Source organism: Lagenorhynchus albirostris, chromosome 1 (assembly GCF_949774975.1).
Source record: "Lagenorhynchus albirostris chromosome 1, mLagAlb1.1, whole genome shotgun sequence".
NCBI lineage: Eukaryota > Metazoa > Chordata > Mammalia > Artiodactyla > Delphinidae > Lagenorhynchus > Lagenorhynchus albirostris.
Window position 1 is genome coordinate 176,715,981 of NC_083095.1, and position 21,561 is coordinate 176,737,541.

The window sequence follows — 21,561 nt, forward strand, 5'->3', positions numbered from 1 at the left end:
GGTTTGTCCACTGATTTCCGCTATTCTCGGGATATACACTTAACATGAGCAAAAATCCACTTTATAATGATATTCGTAGGTGTAAACCTAACATTCTTCCCACAAAATTTCTTAGGCTTATCCGGCATACCTTGACGATACTCTGACTACCCAGACGCCTAAACAACATGAAATACTATCTCATCAGTAGGCTCATTTATCTCACTGACAGCAGTTATACTAATAGTCTTCATTATCTGAGAAGCATTTACATCTAAACGAGAAGTAATATCAGCAGACTACACTTCCACAAACCTTCAGTGGCTAAATGGATGTCCTCCACCATATCACACAGTTGAAGAGCCAGCATACGTCAGCCCAAAATGATCAAGAAAGGAAGGAATCGAACCCTCTCCAATCGGTTTCAAGCCAACATCATAACCACTATGTATTTCTTTATAGACGAGATATTAGTAAAACCTTATATAACTTTGTCAAAGCTAAGTTACAAGTGAAAATCCTGTATATCTCCATGGCATATCCCTTTCAACTAGGCTTCCAAGATGCAACATCACCCATTATAGAACTCCTACACTTCCATGATCATACATTAATGATTGTTTTCCTAATTAGCTCCCTAGTCCTCTACATCATCACCCTAATACTTACAACTAAACTAACATATACCAGTACAATAGACGCCCAAGAGGTAGAGACCATTTGAACCATCCTTCCAGCAGCATTTTAATTCTAATTGCCTTACCCTCCCTACGAATCCTCTACATGATAGATGAAATTAATAACCCTTCTCTCACTGTAAAAACAATGGGTCACCAATGATACTGAAGCTACGAATACACTGACTACGAAGACCTAAATTTCGACTCTTACATAATCCCAACATCAGACCTAAAACCAGGAGAACTACGGCTACTAGAGGTGGACAACCGAGTAGTCTTACCCATAGAGATAACAGTCCGAATACTAGTCTCCTCCGAAGACGTGCTACACTCATGGGCTGTACCTTCCCTAGGCCTAAAAACAGATGCAGTCCCTAGACGCCTAAACCAAACAACCTTAATATCAACACGACCAGGCTTATTTTACGGGCAGTGTTCAGAGATCTGTGGCTCAAATCATAGTTTTGTACCAATTGTCCTTGAACTAGTACTTTGAAAAATGGTCTGTATCCATACTATAATCTCATTAAGAAGCTAAAGTAGCGTTAACCTTCTAAGTTAAAGATTGAGAGCCAAAGCTCCCCTTAATGACATGCCACAACTGGATACATCAACATGATTCCTTACTGTCCTATCCATATTCCTAACCCTCTTCACAATATTCCAATACACTCTTGTTTCCACCATCTCTTGTTGTTTCCATTTAACTTCCTTCTTCCTATGCACTAGGAATCTAAAATTGTATTTTGGACAATAAATGACTACAGTCTGAAATTTGAGAGTCACATGGCTTCACATTCCACGGAACAGAGTTGGATTTCCTTTCTCCCTCACGCCATTCTAAATTGGCCACCTTCACCCTCTTTGGAAAGAAGCTTTTGGACAAGACATAAGAAAAATTTGGACTGCCTTGAAGAGTTCCTCTCTTAAGAGCTGAAAAAAACCCTATAACCTGTGAGATCTGATGTTGAGCCTTTAGGGAGAACCATGACAGGTGTTTAAAACCCCCAGGATTCCACCTTGACCTCCTAGGATGGAGTGCATCCCCAGATCTACTCTTTCTACAGTCTTCCCCATTTCCATAAAAGGAAGTTCCATCTTTATGTTTGTCAGGGCCATATTTGGGAATCGTTCTTGATTTCAGAAATAAAGCTGCACAGCTTGGCAGCTTTAACTGAAAAATGTGCCCGGGATCTGACGCAACTTGCATAACTCAGACGCTGTGGTACAAACCAACATCCTCAGATCTAGTTTCTGCCTCATCTGGATGTTCTCCCTGCTCCCACCTTGGCCTTCTTAAATTTATTCCCAATGCAGGAGCCAGAACGTTTCTATTAAAATGTAAATAAAATCACATCACTACTCTGTTTAAAACCCTTCAATGGCTTCTCATCTCATTACAATTAAGAGCCCAAGTTTTGGGACTTCCCTGGTGGCGCAGTGGTTAAGAATCTGCCTGCCAACGCCAGGGACACAGGTTCGAGCCCTGGTCCAGGAAGATCCCACATGCTGTGGAGAAACAAAGTCCATGCACCGCATCTACTGAGCCTGTGCTCTAGAGCCCGCGAGCCACAACTACTGAGCCCACACCCCTAGAGCCCATGCACACAACAAGAGAAGCCACCACAATGAGAAGCCCGAGCACCGCATCGAAGAGTAGCCCCTGCTTGCATCAACTAGAGAAAGCTCACGCGCAGCAACGAAGACCCAACACAGCCAAAAAAAAAAAAAAGAGCCAGTTTTTACACTGGCCTACAAGGTTCCTTAATGACCTGTTCCCCTCCCCACTTTGCTGCCCCTTGAACATGCCAGGTATACTCCCACTTTGGGATATTTGCCTGTTTTGTTCCCTCTCGTGATCGATTTCTTCCTCATATATCACCATCTCAGTGAGTCCTTCATCACTCTATTTATTATGAAATTACATCCCTGGCCCTTGTCACTCATGATTTCCCCTCTCTGTCCAGTTTTCCTTTAAAGCACTTATGACCACCTGTTATACTTCATCTTTAACTTATTTATTGTTTATTTACTGTTTTATTTTTTAAATCTTCCTCCACTAGAATGTGGACCTCCATGACAGTACCAATGTTTGTTGTATTAATTGCTCTATCATCAAAACTGAGAACACCTAGCACATAAACACAAAGCAATGTTTGTTGAATGAATGATGGCTATACAATAATTTAAAATTAATATCATAGTAAATATCAAACATATACAAAGTAAAGACTAGTATAACGAACCCTTTGTACCAATCATCCAACTTCAACAGTTACCATCATTCTACCATTCTTATATCATTTAGCCTATTTATCCCATGCTTGATAATTCAGTGGGGACACAATTCTTTTTTGGGGGGAGAGGGTAAAATTATATATATTGAAATGCATAAATCTTATCTGTATGATTTTTGACAAATATATATACCTTAGTATACCATGTCTTTATTGTGATATGAAACATTTCATCTGCCCAGAACGTTCACTCGTGTGCCTTCCAAGGCAATCTACTTTTGCCACCATCCCCCTTCCTCCTAACCCAGGCAATGATTGTTCTCATTTTTTTTTCACCTTATTTTGGTTTCGTCTGTTCTAGAACTTCATCTCTAAATTGAACCGTACGTTAGGGATTCTTCATTTTTTCCTGCTTTCACTCAGAACAATGTAAGATTCATTCGCGTTTTTACATGTGTTAATGCTAATTAGTTCCTCATCATGTTGTAGTGTTGCATCGTATGAACATACGGCAATTTGTCATTTCATTCTCCCAGTAACGGATATTTGCCATTGTTTTATGTGGTCTATCTAGCTGAATGTTTCATGTGCAATTGAAATGAGTTTGGTTTTGGCTATGGTTCAAAAGCTGCTATATACATTCTTTAAGTCTTTTTTTTTTTTCCCCTGGACATATGTTTTCACTTCTCTTGGATAAATGCTTAAGAATGGAGCTTTTAGGCTAAAGTGTTGGTGTATGTTTTTTTGTGTAACAAAGGCTAAGCATATCTACAAAGTAGTAGTACCACTTTATGTTTCCATTCATGATGCTTTATGGGTTTAATTTGCATTTCCCTGATGGTAAATGATATTGAGCATTTTTTGATGTGCTTACTGTTGATTTGTCAAAAAGAATTTCTTACATATTCTGAATACAAGACTGTGGTCAGCTACATGTTTTGTGAATATTTTCTCCCAGTCTGTGATTTGCTGTTAGTTTTCTCAATGATGTCTCTTGATGAACAATTTTTAATTTTGAGAAAGCCTAATTTTTCTTTTTTTTTCTCTTGTGATTATTTATTTCTGCTTTCCAAGAAATCTTTGCTTAAATCTGCAAAGATTTTTTTCTATGTTTTCTTTTAAAAGTGTTATAGTTTTATCTTTTACATTTAGGACTCTGCTACATTTCAGAATAATTTTTGTATATGGTGTGAAATAGGGGTGGAGGTTATTTACTCATTTTTCCATTTGGACGTCCAGTTGTCTCAGTACTGTTGGTTGAAAAGATTTTTCTTTCCCACTCAATTGCTTTGACACCTTTGTCAAATATTGATTAACATGTAACTGTGAGTCTGTTTCTGGACTCTATTTTCTACCTGTATTCCAAGCTCAAACTGATTACTGTTGCTTTATGGTAAATCTTTTAGTCAGACAACATACGTTTTACAACTTTGTTTTTCTTTTGCAGGACTGTTTTGTATATTCTAGGTCCTTTGTATTTCCATATGAATTTTAGAAATAGATGATCAATTCCTGTAAAAATACCTTGCTGGGATTATGACTGGAGTTTTATGGCTCAGCATGTGGTCTCTTTAGCTGAATGTTCACGTGCTTTTGAAAAGAAATATATCCTACAGTTTTAGGGTATAGTGTCTATAAATGTCAATAAGATCAAGCTGGTTGATAGCCTAGTAATTCTGTCAGTTGCTGGGAAGGGATACAAGACTATCCAACTCTGATATTGTTAGATTTATCATTTGCCTTTTAATTTTGTTAGTTTTTGCTTCTTGTAGTTTGAAGCTTTGTAGTTAGGTGCACACACATTACAAGTGTTATATCTTCATGATGTATTAACTAACTTTTTCATGATGAAAAGTCTTTTATTTTTGATACTGCTTGTCTTGATGTCTGTTTCGTCCAGTGTTAATATAACCCATGATAAATCTTTTTTTCCTCCCTTTCATTTCTATTAAAGTGCATCTTTTAAAGACATATTATAGGGCCCTGATTTTTTTAATGTAGCCTGATAAAATCTTTGCCTTTTTGGTGAAAAGTTCAGCTCATTTAAAATGAACATAATTGTTGTGGTTGGATTTGAATCTACCACTTTATTAACTTTCTTTTTTCTTCCTTTGCTTCCTTTGTCCTACTTTCTTTAGGGCAAACCAAATATTTGAAAAATATTCTATTTTGATAATTATGTTGACATTTTAGGTCTTCCCCTTTGAAAACATTTTAGTGGTACTCTAGAATTTGCAATTTGCATCTTTAATAAAAATCTACTTAGAGTTAATATTGTATTAGTCCATGCAAAGTATAGGAAGCTTCCATCAGTGTACTACTACTTGCCTCTGTCCCTTGTGCCATTGCACCATATACTTACAATTACATACATTTATAAACTTCATAATACAGTGTTATAATTTTTGTTTTAAACTATTATATAACACAAAGAAATGAGCATTTTGTGATTGATTATATTTTGTGGTGGATTAAACATGGCCACAAATATTTACTTTTGCTACTACTTCTGTTGAAGTGTGGAGTATAATTTCCAATCCTCTTGACTTGGGGCTGACTTTAATGCTACATCAATAAAATACAGTGGAAGTTATGTTATTCTCTCAATGATAGCTCATAAAAAGCCTTGCAGCTTCAGTTTGTGTTTCTTAGAACATTTCCCCTTATAACTCAGCCACCATGCTGTGACTAGCGCAAGCTATATGGAGAAATCTCAGAGAAGCTTCTAGCCAGCAGCCATGGTGTGAGTCATCTAAAGTTGTGTCTTTAGATGACTCTAGCCTCAGCCATCCTCTGGCTGAAACCACATGAGAGATCACAAGTAAGTTTTGCCCAACTGATCTCAATTAATATACAGGACCATGGTAGAGAATAACACATTTTTATATTAAGCTACTAACGTCTGGGATGGTTTGTTAGGCTGTTATAGAAAATGTAGTCATATTCTTATCATTTCTTCCACCAATTATCACCTGGTGTCATTTGCTTTCAGCCTGAGGAATTTCTGTTAGTATTTCTTGGGAAGCTTATCTGTTAGTGCTGAATTTTTACATTTTATTAATAATCTGAAATGTCTGTGTTTCACCCTAATTTTTGAATAGTCTTACTGGAGGTAGAATTCTGGGTTGACTGTTTTCTTTTTCCCTCGGTGCTTAAACATTGTTGTTCCATTGTCGTTTAGCCTCTTCTGTTGTTAATGAGAAGTTAGCAGTAATTTTTAAAGTAATTTTTCTCATGCTACTTCAGGAATATTTCTTTTGATTTTAGCATTTGATTATGATGTGTCTAATTGTGCTTTCTATGTATTTATCCTGCTTGGGACTTGGTGAGTTTCTTGGTTTTAGAAGTTGACATTTTTTATCAAATTTATGGAATCGTTAGCCATTATTTTTTGTTTTGGAAGTTTCTATTCACATATCCTCAAGCTCAGAGATTCTTTCCTCAGTCATGTCCTGTTTACTAATAAGCCTATTAAAGGCATTTACAAAGTTTTATTATGGTGTTTTTGATTTCTACCTGTTCATTGTGATTCTTTCTTAGAAGCTCTATCACTTTGCTTACATTTTCCATCTTCTCTTGCAGTTTACTTTTTCCATTAGCGCTCTTAGCATATTAATCATAGTTGTCTTAAATGTATAATCTGATTATTCTAACATTCATGCTGTATCTGACTCTGGTTTTGATACTTGCTCAGTCTCTTCAAGCTGTGTTTTCTGCCTTGTAGTATGCCTTGTAATTATTTCCTGATAGCCAGATATGATGTACTGGATAAGATGAACTGCAGTAAATAAGCTGTTAGTAATGTGGTGGTAAGGTATGGGAGTAGGGGAAGTGTCATAGAGTCCTATGATTAGGGCTTGGTCTTTTAGTGACCCTGTGCCTCTGGAATGAACTTTACAAGTGCTTCTTAGCTTCCCCCCCCCCCATTAAGTGGTATAGGATGGCTAAAGGGGACTGGAGTTGGGTATTTTCCCTTCCCCTCAGGTTGGTTTGGCTCTGATAAAAGCCCAATACATTAAAATAGTTTCTAATAAAATAGTTTCTCTTGAGGTCAGACCTTGTTAAGTTTGGAATGCTCTGACATATTTCAAAATTGTCACTTTTTCCTTCCCACTACCTGAGGCCCAAGGGGATTTTTCTCTCATCTTCACTGTGAGAACTTAGTAGAGCTCCAGGAGGTAAAACTCAAAATAGTGTGAGCCCCTGGCTCCCCTTAACTGTCTCCCCTTGGAGTTTTTAACTCTTAGACTTGTCCATACTGAGCCTTTAGAAATTTCAGAATGAGGGAGGGAGGCGGGGGGTAGGCCAGGACTAGATTGATAGGAATTCAGAGTTTATTCCAAGTATGATTGGACACCCTTGGAAGGTTTAAATCAAGGGTGATTGGATCTGATTTACTATTTTAAAAGGTTTTTCTGGCCAACTTATGGAGACAGGAAAGTGATGTGGTAGGTAGGCCAAATGTAGAAGTTGGGGGACCAGCTAGGGGGCTGTTACAGTCATTCAAGTGAGGGCTGATGTGGTCTGAGAGTAAGTTATGCAGCGAGTTTTCAATCTTGAAAACAGCCTAGATGTTCCCTGAAGCAGAAGGGACAAGATTTAGACCATTCAGTCTAGGCTATTGCCCTCTGAGGGCAATAGATCATTGATTCTCCAATCTAAGCCCCCGAATAAATACTGCATGCCAGAAAGCAATGCCTTTATATTTAGCTTTGTTTCCATCACCTCTCTCGTCCAGCCAGAAGAATTGTCACTTCCTAAACTTGTATCCTATTTCTCAGTTCTGTACTTTTACACATGACATTTCTTCCTGTTTAAAATTTATTTTCTTTATTCATTTAAACATTTGTTCATGAGATCTTACACAAATGCTACCGAGGACACTTTTTTCTTCCTCTCACTTCTAATGCAATTTGATTATATTTTTCAAGGTGTATGCTCTATGGTTGTTTATACCATGATTGCTATTTCCTATTGTCAAGTATTATGAATAATCTGAGAATTTATCCTAATTGCTTGCTAAAAAGTTAGCAATTCACAATCTCATGGGTTCTGGCAGAAGACATGAGACTTCTGAGTCAAAGGACTTTGATATTTATGGCATAGCAGGCAGCATGAGCTTTGTTCAGTTGGTTCTTCTTGCTCCCTGAGTCCCATGGGAGTAACACAGAGAAGCCCAGGTGGATGCTTTGTACTCAGGGGCTTTGTACCACAGTAGAGGAACCCCATACTTAGGGAGTATTTTACAGTGGGCTCCAAATAAGTCTTGTAGACTCTCTGAAAGGAGACATATTTTTATACTGGACAGTCAACAAACTTGCCCTTTGTTCTTTCTGTCTTCCAAGCCTGTTCACTCTACAAACATCTTTGAAACAAAAAGCAGTTGGTGCCCCTGCTCAGAAGATGTGCAGAATCATGAGAGACCAATAGGGAATTTTCTTTCAATATCATTAGTGTAAGGACGAAGCTTTGTATATGCTATTATGGACTGAATGTTTGTGTCTCCCCTAAAATAGATACACTGAAATTCGAACCCCCAATGTGATACTATTAGGAGGTGGGGTGTTGAGGTAACTAGGACATGAGGGTGGCGCTCTTATGCATGGGGTTTGTGCCTTCTGAAAAGAGACACGATAGAATTTAGAGCTTGCTCCTTCTCTCTGCTCTCTGCCGTGTGAGGACCCAGCAAGCAGACATCCATCTGCAAACCAAGAAGAGAGCCTTTGCCAAGAATGTGAGCATGCCGGCACCCTGATCTCTGACGTCCAGCCTCCCAAACTGTGAAAAGTAAACGTCTGTTGTTTAAGCCACCCAGTCTATGGTATTTTGTTATAGCATCCCAAACGGACTTAGACATGTGCTGATGTCACCTATATCCCTAGCCCAGTGCCTATACACGTAGTGGCTCAAGATATATGAGTTGAGTAAATTAAAAACCCGATTATACGGCCTCTTGCAGCTGTCTACATCTACCTAAATCCTAGCCTTATGGATTCATACCAACTTAGTATATTTATTTTTTTAAAAAAACATTGTCTTTTAAATTTTGTTTAAGAGCTATAATGCTGTCAGTTCAACTCATTTTGAGACCATAGATCGTGGGGAAAAAAAATCAACTCTTCAGGTATTTACTAAAATGTTACAGATTTAAAGTTGTGTGATACACACCTGAGAGTTTGACCTTAATCAGAATTGAAGAATTCTTGGAAGAGGCAGCTCAGGAAAAGTTTCTTGGCTAAGGGTAAACATGTCAGCAGGGGGAGAGAATTGTTAAACTAGACAGCAAGCGGGTTCAGTTGTTCAAAAAGAGAAACACCAGATTCTCAGCTACTTAGCCTCAGCAGCGGGGGAAGCTAGGAAGCCTTGCCCTGCATTGTCTTTGAGGGGAGCAGTACTAGTGTTTTTTGTTTTTGTTTTTTCCCCTCAGGGTAATTCTTTGTGGTGAGGCATTGCTCATTGCGTTTCAGGACATCTAGCATCCCTCACTCTCAGGCCTTAGGTGCTAGCAGAACTCTGCAGGTACTGCTCATTGTGTCCATTCTGCTCATGGTGCACATTCGTCAAAAAATACCCCATAGCCGAGAGACAATAAAACAAAAAGATATGCCCCGAGGGGGTGGTTTTTCAAGAGCTACTGGGTGAGATGTAACGATCTCACACTAACATACTGTGTGTCAAGATCAAGATAAATTCTAATGCTCTATGGGGACAGCTACCCAAATTGTGGACGCTGGCTTCCTGGATAGAATATTATTTCCCTTGTGGTGACCCCTACAGATACTATTAAGATTCTACATAGGGGCTTCCCTGGTGGCGCAGTGGTTGAGAGTCCGCCTGCCGATGCAGGGGACGCAGGTTCGTGCCCCGGTCCGGGAGGATCCCACATGCCGTGGAGCGGCTGGGCCCGTGAGCCATGGCCGCTGAGCCTGCGCGTCCGGAGCCTGTGCTCCGCAGTGGGAGAGGCCACAACAGTGAGAGGCCCGCGTACCGCAAAAAAAAAAAAAAAAAAAAAAAAAAAAGATTCTACATAGATGCCAACTTCCCAAGAAACTGTTGAATTCTCTTTATCTGATATATGCATGCTTAATCCAACAGCGGTCAGTCATTTGTTCAAAAAGTTCATCGAGCCACTACTACATGCCAGATCCTGTTTCTGCGTAAGGACATTGGCTAAGAAAATGCCTTTGGTTTTATAAAGTTTACGTTATCTTAGGAGGAGAGAGATAAGAAAAGTATGCAATTAAAGTGGGTGATTTCATGTGGTCACAAGTCCTTGAATCCTGGGCTGAGATAGAGCCATAGGAGGGAGGAAGGAAGGAGAGGCTCTCTTAGGCTCAGGGAAGTTGAGGCAAGTCCTGGGGGTGGGTAATTAAATGGAGATCTGAAAGATGATAAGAGGTGGGGTGAGATGATAGGAGCTGGTGAGAGTGTGTTCCAGAGGGAGGGAGGAGCAAAAATGCTGAAGAGAGAAATGAGTATGTTTTTTATACTAATTAATCATTTGGCATGTAATTAGGTATTGTCTTGTGAAATAAAATTCGTATTTTATGGCAAGACAAGAAAAATTTAAACATAAAATATTGTCTCTGCCCTTTGGCCTCCTCTCTCCCCTCTACTGTGCATTGTGTATCTGCTTTATGCATCAACCAAACCTTCCCCAGTCGGCAGAAATACCTGCTTAACCAGAAAGAGCAACCTCCACCTAGCAGCAACGAGGCAACTACTTAAAAGATAACATTGCTTCTTGATCTTCTAGGCTGAAGACAGTTAGATCTGGATTGTGTGAACTGTCAATAATACCTCATTTAATACACAGCCCTCTACTTCAAAAAGCTTCTATAACTATGTCTTGACTTCTAATGAATGGAACAGGTCTTGGAGTCTGAGATGCTCTTCCCAGGTTATAATCCTCAAATTTTTCTTGAACAAAATTTCCCATTTCTTTTCTAGATCAACTGATTAATTTTTCTTCGACAGTCTCATGACATCTTTTGTTATCATAATGGTGATGGTTATCACTTTTTGAACTTTTTACAGGGACTTCACGTTTATTAACTCACTGAATCCTTACAACAGTTCTATTAGGTCAATATGATTATTAATTTAGAGAGGTGACAACTCTGTCTTGGAGAGGTTTAGCCACTTGAAGAATTTAGATTCAAAACCAGGTCGCTTTATTCAGTTCTGCCTGTTTCTGATACTGTTTTGTGGTTTTATTCTGCCTTCCTAGGTAGATTTTGAATTTTATAAAAAATGATGTTTTAGTTGGCTTGGGCTACCATAACAAAATACCTGAGTAGCTTTACCCAGGTATTTTGGGTAGCTTAACGGACAGAAATGAATTTTCTCACAGTTCTGGAGGCTGGAAGTCCAAGAACAAGATGGTGGCTGATTTGATTCCTGGTGAGAACCCTCCTTCTGGCGGGCAGCCTTCTCAGTGTTCTCCCATGGTGGGAGAGACCTCTTGTCTCTATTCCTTTTCTTTTCAGGACATTAATCTCATCGTGTGGGCTCTACCTTCATGATCTCATTTAAACCTAATGAACCCCCAAAGACCCCACCTGCACATACCATCACATTGAGATTAGGGCTTCAAAACACAAATTTTGGGGGGACACATTTTATCCATAGCAGATGGGAAGAATGTGTTGTATATATTGGATATGCTCTAAAATTCTCATCAACAAATACTGAGTTAATATTACTTAGAATGAAAATGAATACGTTTTGCCCAGATAATTCCTACCTGTTTTCCAGGTTTCAGTTTAGCTGCTAGTTTTCCAGGAAGCCTGGGTTAGCTGTCATAGTACCTTACTTATCCATTAGTGTTTTGTCATCTGTCCCCTTTGACTTTGTAAGGTCCCTGAAAACCATCACCATAACATTCCTAGTGTGTGTGGTGGTGCAGTATCTGGTATACAGTAGCTATTCAATAATTGTTCAGTTAAATTGATCTATCCTCTGTGATCCTTGGCAAATTGAAAGCTCTCTGAACCTTAGTTTCCTCATCTGTAAGGTGTAATCTACTTCATTCAGTTAAGAGAGTTCGATGAACTGATGGATATGAAAACATGGTTGTCTCTTTTTTCCCCCTTTGCCTCCTTGTCTACCATTTATTTATTCTCTTTTAAAGCTCTTCACTTTACTTGCAACATACCTTATGATTTAGCTATCTGAAAAGGTTAAGCAAACAGTGACAGGTGATTTTAAAATGGATCTATATTTCTAGAATAGTAGCTGTAATTCTTTAAATGCCAAGGCTAAAACAGCACAACGATTGTTTCATCTGAAGGTGATATTTATCACGCTGAAGATATAGGCAACAGATTTTTCTGTATCTGGTGTAAAATGTTGACGATAGCACAGCATTAAGTTCTCTGATATGCCTAAGTTCAATTAGTGATAGGTTAAATATATAGTTAGGGTAACAATAATTTTCAAGCAGAAAATTAGGTCACACTATCTGAAAAGCATAAGCATATTTATCAAAAGAGTGGGATTAAATAGTTGAAATCGTAACTATTCTGGAAAATCTAACGAGGTATGAACAGATGAGCATGCGTCTCGCTGATTTTAAGGTACATCATTACTTCCATTCCATGGGTTATTTATTTCCCAAAAGCTCCTTGAAGTTAATGACAGTTATCTATAATTATAGATATAAGTAATATAGATATAAATATATTTTACATGAAAGATAGGACATATAAGGAATACATGGTCATTGTATTTTAATTTGTTATTAATTTTATTTTTCTCAAAGTAATGTATGCGCTTAATGTTAAAACGCCAAGCTTACCCTAAATAACGGGTCTGCCTCCCTAACCCCATTCAACCCTTAGTCTCTTTCTGCAAAGGCAATAACCTTTAACTCCCTGCTGTTTCTTCTGGCATTTACACCCATGTTTTAAAACAACATGCAAATGTTGTGATTTCTTTTTTATTACTATTATTATTTATTTATTTAGGCTGTGGCTGGCCTTAGTTGTGACATGCAGGATCTTTAGTTGCAGCATGTGGACTTCTTAGTTGCAAGATGCACGCAGGTTCTAGTTCCCTGACCAGGGATCGAACCCGGGCCCCCTGCAGTGGGAGCACTGAATCTTACCCACTAGACCACCAGGGAAGTCCCGTGATTTCTTCTTTTTTTTTTTTTTTTAATTTTTATTTATTTATTATTTTTGGCTGTGTTGGGTCTTGGTTTCTGTGCGAGGGCTTTCTCTAGTTGCGGCGAGTGGGGGCCACTCTTCATCACGGTGCACGGGCCTCTCACTGTCGCGGCCTCTCTTGTTGTGGAGCACAGGCTCCAGACACGCAGGCTCAGTAGTTGTGTCTCACAGGTCTAGTTGCCCCATGGCATGTGGGATCTTCCCACACCAGGGCTAGAACCCGTGTCCCCTGCATTGGCAGGCAGATTCTCAACCACTGTGCCGCCAGGGAAGCCCCCTGTGATTTCTTAATTATTAATGTTTAGACTTTATTTGCTTCCTGTTATGGTGATTGACAGTATGCCTCTCTTAGACCGTCTTACTCATTTACCACCAACACCATCATCTTGATGAGTTGTATTATAGTTTTTACTTATGCCAATAGTCAGTGCATATTATTATTATTCACAGTGCATACCATTATTATTATGATTTGAACACTGTTGATGGTCTTCTTTCTGGCACAGCCTTTTGTCTTTTTTTCCTGGAATTAATGGCGGTCTCTGTCTCTTTGTCTCTCATCTCTCTCTTCCTTTTTCATTCATTTGCTTAGTTTTCTTTTTACATATCTTTTCCCACCAAATACTCAATAGACCAATAATTTTCAAAATATTCAAACACGTCAATTAACCCACAACTTCCTTTTTGTTTCCCCTGGAAAATAAATGTCCTGCTCTAGCCGTTCACCCCTGCTCCCACCTCAACCGACGGCTCTAGGTGTGCTGCCAGCTCTCATCCTGGAGCTTTCCACTGTCTAGCCCCAGGGTTAGAAATGCTATTTCTTGAATCCAGTGTCTTCCTCTCTTGGTTTTCTACCTCGTTTTGCTATAACACATTCTACTGTAGCTTCCTAAGGAAAAGAGCATCCATGATAAATTTTCTTCAGTCCTTGTGATTTTCGAAATCTCTTTATTTTAAACTTATAACTTGATGGACAGTTTGACTGGGCTTAAAATTCTAGGTTGAAAGTAATTTTCCTTCAAAATTTTAACATTATAAATTCATTGCTTTCACATCCCCATTGTTGCTGTTGAGAAGTTCAGTGCCATGTTGATCCTTTGTAAGTAACATTTTTTTCTTACTTGAATATGTAGCCAAATAAAATTTTATGTATATATGTATGTACATATATCATATATATATAAACTTTTCATTTTGAAATAACTTTTAAATCACAGAAAAGTCACAAAAATAACACACATAATTCTTGTATATCGCTCACTCAGATTCCCTGATTTCTTTAATTCTTAATCATTCACTCTTTGTTTTCCCTGCTCTCTTTTTGGATTATTTATTAGTGGGATATTGGATACCCTAGGTCAATGCCCAAACCTTATTTTCTCTCCCATTTTCATGTTCTGGTGTTTATCATTTTCTTTCTGATAGATTTTCTTTTTTACTTTCTATCACCTCTATTATTTTATTTCAGTTAGTTAAATTTTTAAATTCCAAGAGTTTTTCCTTCTGATTTTTTCTATTCTCTAACATTTTGTTCTTGTTACTAGATGTACTATCTTAATATCTTATTTCTCTGATATTTTTTGTATCTTCTGTCCCTATGTTACTAGCTGCTTCTAAAAAGCTAGTTTGAGTTGATCTCTCTCTTTCAAGTCAGAGACTGTATCAATTAGGATCCTAGTAGATGATAATATTTGGAAGATATTATTATCACACTTAGGAAGATCTGTTTGCAGGGTTTAGGGTAAATAAGAGATGGTGAAAAGCAGAGGTTTACAGCAGCAAAGAGCTGTTAATGTCCCTGGATCTAAAGGGCTGTGGAGGGAGAAATTGTTGGGACCTGAAGAGAGCACTAGTTATAGCTGCAGCTTGGGGAGAGGGTTGCCTGAATGAGGCTACTAAAAAAACCATTATTATATTGCTTACTAAATAATATTATATTGTCTAATAAGGGAATGTTGCTACTGATAACCTTTAGCCCCACAGAGAGGGAGATTTGACTCTTGCCCTGCCATCTCTGGCTGGTGCCTCCCATTCACCTAATCCACATAGGAGGCAGAATTCAGGAGCCTGGGTATAGTCTCTAGGGCTTGGCCTCCTGGGTCACACTGCAGGGTAGAGATGGGAGGGGGTGGCTCTGAGAGACAAAGGGAGAGTATCTAGCGCTGAGCCTCCTTAAAATATTAGCGATCCTTTGCTATGCACTCATTTGTGAATGATGCTATATAATTTGAGACTCTAGGATTTCTTAGAGGCTGATCTTTGGTCTTCTCTATGATGAATGGAGGGAGAAAGGACTAGAATTGAGGACAGGACCTGATGTGCTGGGTTAGGGAGAGATCTGAGAGTCTAAGATTTGTATACCAGCTTTTAATGAAGTCCTAATTTTCATTCCTGCAACTCAGCTCTGCTTTCCAAATCATCAGTGCCTCTCGTGGCTGAAATTCTCAGGATTTCTGTGAGACACACAGCTTTTTAACCCTCCTCTTCTCTGCCAACTCCTTTACAATTTCTCTGTCTACTTTCCATCTTTCAAAATTTGTTGATCTCGTTTCTGCTATCATCTCCTTTCCTAATATCTCTGTATTTATATCTTTTTGTCTTTTGTCCTTATATCAGTTAGCTTGGGGATCAGAGAGACCATCTGCCATGTGTGATGAAAATTCTTAGATATTTTTATAAGTTGACTCGTGGAGAATATAAATTTCATAAATGGACTCAGAATTGAATGAACTAAGCGGTGATTAATAACAATTTCATCTCCTAAATGTTTATGTCTAGAAATTCATGAATCTGAACACTATAGTACAATGAAAAATACTGTTTCCTAGTTACCATATAGGTGACTAGTGTTTTGGGCACTTTTTTTGTCATTTAAAACAAGGAATGTTATTACTGTTTTTAACGTGGAGTCATATACCTGGCAGGGATATATGTATATCCATGACTTCTTGTTCTGCTCATTCTATGACAAAAGTGCTCATACCCTGAACTTGCAAAGCATGAGAGGGAAAAAAGGAAAGGGGATGGGTTATCCACCCTTCAGTGATCGAGAGTTGGCTGCACCAGATGCTGCCCAAAGAACTCTGCCCAGTGTCTATTTGTTTGTTTGTTTATTTATTTATTTATTTAATTTATTTTTTGCGGTACGCGGGCCTCTCACCGTTGTGGCCTCTCCCGTTGCGGAGCACAGGCTCTGGACTTGCAGGCTCAGTGGCCATGGCTCACGGGCCCAGCCGCTCCGCGGCATGTGGGATCTCCCCGGACCGGGACACGAACCCGTGTCCCCTGCATCGGCAGGCAGACGCTCAACCACTGCGCCACCAGGGAAGCCCAGTGTTTGTTTTAATCAAACATATTTATAAGTTAGTCCTTTACATTTGTAGTTTAACAATTGAATTATTTCCATTTAACTGGCAGCAGATGGTGTGTGATTATTGCCTTCCTAATAAAAAAAAAAAAAGCCTGTCAGTACTTGTTAAATGTGGATTAAGCCAAGGGTTACTGAAACTGCTTGGGTTTTCATGAATACAGTTCATTCAACTTGAATTTGGCAATTAAAATGTGTAGAAATCACATAAATTATATATGCGTTATGCATCTTGGCACCTCAGCTTCAAAATGAAGTAGTTGGGTAGTGAATTCCTCTTGGAGATAAAACTTATTTTTGCTATTTTAAGTTAGAAAATAAAATTGTCCCTGTGTAAACATGGGCGGTAGTTTGCATACTTTAAAGTTCATTATGCTTGTGAGATGTTCTCCAGCACGGAGTCCAGGGAGACTGTGCAGCCTGTTCATCTGCCCGGCATTCTCACTGGTTTAAAGGAAGGCAGCTCGGAGGTACTGCAAACACAGTCTCACTTACCACCCAAGCAGCAGAGTGAATGTACATGATATTTTCAACTCTTCAGAAATTGTGATCACATTTTTTTAAAAAGGTAAATTATTATCCAGCAGGTGTATAAGCCTGTTCAGAAGAGTTGAGGTTCCTTTAAAAAATTGACTCTTTGGGTCGAAACTGGAGTAACTGCAGTATCATATAAAGTTTTCGGGATGGGATGAGTGTTTGATTCAGTGGAACCTATTGCATTATGTATTGATAGAAAACAACGCAAGTCATTTGGTCTCAAGCTTGAGGTTTCTGTGTGTGGTATATATATATATATATTTTTTATGAGAGTTGACTTTTTAGAGGGTTGGTTTGGTTGTTATTGTTTTCAGGGTTTTTGCCTCTCAGGGCTTTGCCTCATCTTTCATCTTCATGATATTTTTCTGGGAAATCTGTTTCAGGCATGGCACAGGGATGGTCCCTACTGAAGCTCCCTTTGCTCCCTCCAGGCCTCAGTTGATCTTTCTGCTCAGTGGATCCAACACTTTCCTTTCAGCTCATGAGAGCTCATCACTCATTTTTCTCCTGACCGGCTTAGATGCCTCTTTCTTCGATTTAGAAAAATACCTTTTCCAGTGATTTTTTTAAAAGAAAGTTTTTAGAAGGGGTGTGCGTGTGTGTGTGTGTATGTGTGTGTCCTGAGATTCTAGAATAGAATAGGAATAGACATAGAAAAAAGGTATGGGAAGGCTGTGAAGGTAGACGTATGTTGGCATTTGAAGGAACTTTCCAATAAAGCAGGACAAAAATTCCACCGTCTGTTAGGGTTTGGGTCCCTCATCTAAAGTCAGTCTGAAACAAGTTAGGGAACACAATAGGTTGAACTGTATACAGATCTGTAGAAAATCAGCAATTGAATATCAGTAATTTTATATGACACAACATGATATTTTAAAGTTTTTGTTTTTTCAATTAGAATTAACAGGACTTGGTAACTTGTTGCATTCGGTGGTGAAAGAGGAAGGAGTTAAGTGACTTTGATAATTGTTGATCTTTGGTGTTTATCTTGAATTTAAATTCATGGTCATTAACATCAGGATAGATAACAGCTGTCATATAAAACTTTGTTTCAGGCACATTTCTATGCTATTTATCTCCATCTGTCTATCCATCTATCCATCCATCCAATCAGTGAATCTTCTATGAGAAAGTATTATTATTATTTCTGATTTATGGAGCAGGAAAGGGAGGCTTAGAGAGAGAGCTTAGCTAACTTGCCCAGATCACATAGCTGAAAGGTGCTGGAGGCTGGATTCTCATTCAAGCTCTCTGACTCCAGAATCTGGCCCAGACGCCCCACGTCATCCCCCGGTGGGCTCTGAATGCCGCCTCCTGTCACATACTTGTCCCTGGTGCATTTCTTCTCCCCTCCTCTCCTGTAGGACTATTTTATACATCTCCTTTCTCCTCGAACCTCCAGTATCTCCTCTCCTCCACACATTCTCAGCTCATGACTTTGTTTCTCCACCACTGTTAATTCTCCATCCTCCTAAATCTGTATCCATATATATACTCTGCCTCACCTCTAGAGGATCAACTGCCCCAGCAGCTCCTCCCCTAGATAGTAGAGCATATCCCCTTTACTCAGCGATATTCCTGTAGCAACTTTCTCCTCTTTTGTATTGTTAATTTGTCCCTTTCTTCTGGGTTAGTCTCATAAGCATACAAACCAGTTTTCATTTTTCTTCTTAAAAAGAGAAACTCTTTTTATCTCACATCTTCTTGTCAGTTACTCTCCCACTCCTATCCCCACTGTGACAAAACTCTTGGAAAGAGTTACCTATAATCAATTCTCCAAATTCCTCTCCTCGCATTCAGTCCTGAACTCTGAGTAGGCTCTGGTCTGCTGCTCTTGACAGTCACTAACAAGCTTCACATTGTTGCAGTACCCATCTGTCCCTCTTTTCTTAGTTGATCTCTCAGCTGCATTTGACATAGATGATCACTCTCTCCTCTTGAATTCCATCTGCAGTTTAGTTTCCGGAATGCCAGACTGTCATGGCTTTCATCCTACATTCCCAACTGTTGCCTCTCTGCCACTTTTGTTCCTTATCTTTCTGACCTCGAATTGCTGGAGTGGAATAGCATTCAGAGTTTTTCTTTTCACTACCTTGGTGCTCTCATCTGCATCATGGTTTTCAATATTGTTTGCATCAGCTTTTCTTGGGCACCATTTCAGATCCTCAGAGACTCTCTTTTGTTTGAGCTCTTCATTGCCTTCGAACTGCACCCCTGCACCTTTTGTTTCTTGCCTCCTGCATGCCATAGATTGTTGGTGTTCTCTGAAAATTCATATGTTGAAACCAAATACCCAAGATTTGGGACATGATTTGGTCAAAGTGAATGCAATCAGAGACCTCACTTCTTTATTGTTTTTTTTTTTTTTTCCGGTATGCGGGCCTCTCACTGTTGTGGCCTCTCCCATTGCGGAGCACAGGCTCTGGACGTGCAGGCTCAGCAGCCATGGCTCACGGGTGCAGCCGCTCCGCGGCATGTGGGATCTTCCCAGACCGGGGCATGAACCCGTGTCCCCTGCATCGGCAGGCGGACTCTCAACCACTGCGCCACCAGGGAAGCCCCGAGACCTCACTTTTATAGAGACCTCAGATTGCTTCCTCCCCACTTCCTTCATGTGAAGACATGGAGAAGAAGGCTGTCTATGAACAAGGAGACGAGTCCTCCCCAGACACTCAATATGCTGGTGCTTTCATCTTGGACCTCCCGGTCTCCAGAACTATGAGGAATAAAGTTCTATTGTTTATAAGCCGCCCAATCTATGGTGTTTTGTTACAGAAGTCCACACGGACTAAGACACCACAAGAGGCTTTTTGGTTCATGCCACCTGGAGACCTCTGCGCCTGTGCAACCCATCCCTACTTGTGCAGCCCGGAGTTTACACCACTGGGACGTGAGATCCAGTGGGTAAATTCTCTCCTCTTTCACACTTTTCGGCTCTCCTGTCATAGTCGGTTTTGCTGTTCCATCCCCTGCCGCCTTAGTTTTCATCACTACTTCACAGCTCTCCAAAGAAAGGCAGTGAGCAATGAATAGCATTTACATTTTCCTCTATGTACTCCAAATATAGCCTTGACAAAAATATATCTTTTCATTAGATTACAGAACTGTCTACAACAATTATATTCTACAATCTTGTTTCAGGCTGGATGCTCTCTATTCAATGCTAATTTACTGCGTTAAATTACACTTACTATATAACTGTATACCTTTGGATTGTTTCATAAGTAATTTCCCTGCGTTTCTACAACATACCCACACATCATAAATGATCATTTTTCCTTTCCCAATTTTGCTTCCTACTTACTAGTGAAGCAATGATAGTTGTCTTGCCTTCTGTATAGGTACTATTCCAACTTCTTATTGATGGTTTGATGTTATGTTTAGCTTAGTTAGTGAATCTTTCTAATTTCTCTTAGTCCTGCTTGCTTTTGTTAATCATCTGCCTTAAACGTACCTTCCACTGTCTTGCAGCAAGTGTCTCTGACTCATGCTTTCTCACTTCAAATCCATACCATACACATCTTCTATTCTCTGACTGGATTTTATTCAGCTGTAATTCTAAGAACTCTGAACACAAACAGGCCTTTAAAAGGTTGAAGCAAAAGTAGTTCAAGAGAGAATAGAATGGTGAATAGAATGAGAAATACCAGACATGTCCTTGTTTACCACTGAAGAGCAAAAAAAGAAAAAAAAATCATTCTCTGTTATTCACTTGGACATCTTCCTGTTCTTGCAAGTTTTTTTTTTTAAGTAAATTTATTTTTTATTTTATTTTTGGCTGCGTTGGGTCTTCATTGCTGCACGCGGGCTTTCTCTAGTTGCAGGGAGCGGGGGCTACTCTTCGTTTTGGTGCGCAGGCTTCTCATGGCGGTGGCTTCTCTTGTTGCAGAGCACGGGCTCTAGGCACGCAGGCTCAGTAGTTGTGGCACACGGGCCCTAGTGCACACGGGCTCAGTAGTTGCAGCACACGGGCTTAGTTGCTCCATGGCATGTGGGATCTTCCCGGAGCAGGGCTCGAACCTGTGTCCCCTGCATTGGCAGGCGGATTCTTAACCACTGCGCCACCAGGGAAGCCCTGCAAGTTTTTGAAGGACCCTTCTATGAAGTTTTTTAATAATTACAAGCAGCCTTTCCCACGGCTCCCTCCCTCCCACCCTTACCTCTGCACTCTTGCCAAAGAACAAAGGGTAAAGGGCAAGTACAAAAGCAAACGTCATAGATGTTAAAAATAAAAAATAAATAAATTTTTTTAAAAAAGCAAATGTCAAGGAACCGTGTATCACTAAGATTTAATCACAGTAGGCATATTCCATGTCTGATTTATTTGTGTAGCTTCTGTCTTTAAGCCTACAATGCCAGGTCTTCTGTACGTCATGTGGAGTGATAAGAGTTTTGGTCACTTGTTAGATAACATAATATGGTCCAAGTTCTACTTTTTTTTCTAAACACAGACACATGAATACCCAGTGAATTTGTTTTCTTTATTTATGATCATGTATTTCCTGAACTGAACTGGTCACCTTAACATCTGAATGTCCATCACTGTTGTGATGTTGTCAAGCTGTTAATGACTTACTACTTTAATCTTCCAA

At 39.4% G+C, this 21,561-nt stretch overlaps 1 pseudogene; it reads left to right on the top strand.

Annotated features, from left to right (window-relative positions):
• The first annotated feature begins 511 nt into the window (after positions 1-511).
• LOC132526794 (cytochrome c oxidase subunit 2-like) lies at positions 512-1,180 on the top strand (annotated as a pseudogene).
• The last annotated feature ends 20,381 nt before the right edge of the window (positions 1,181-21,561 follow it).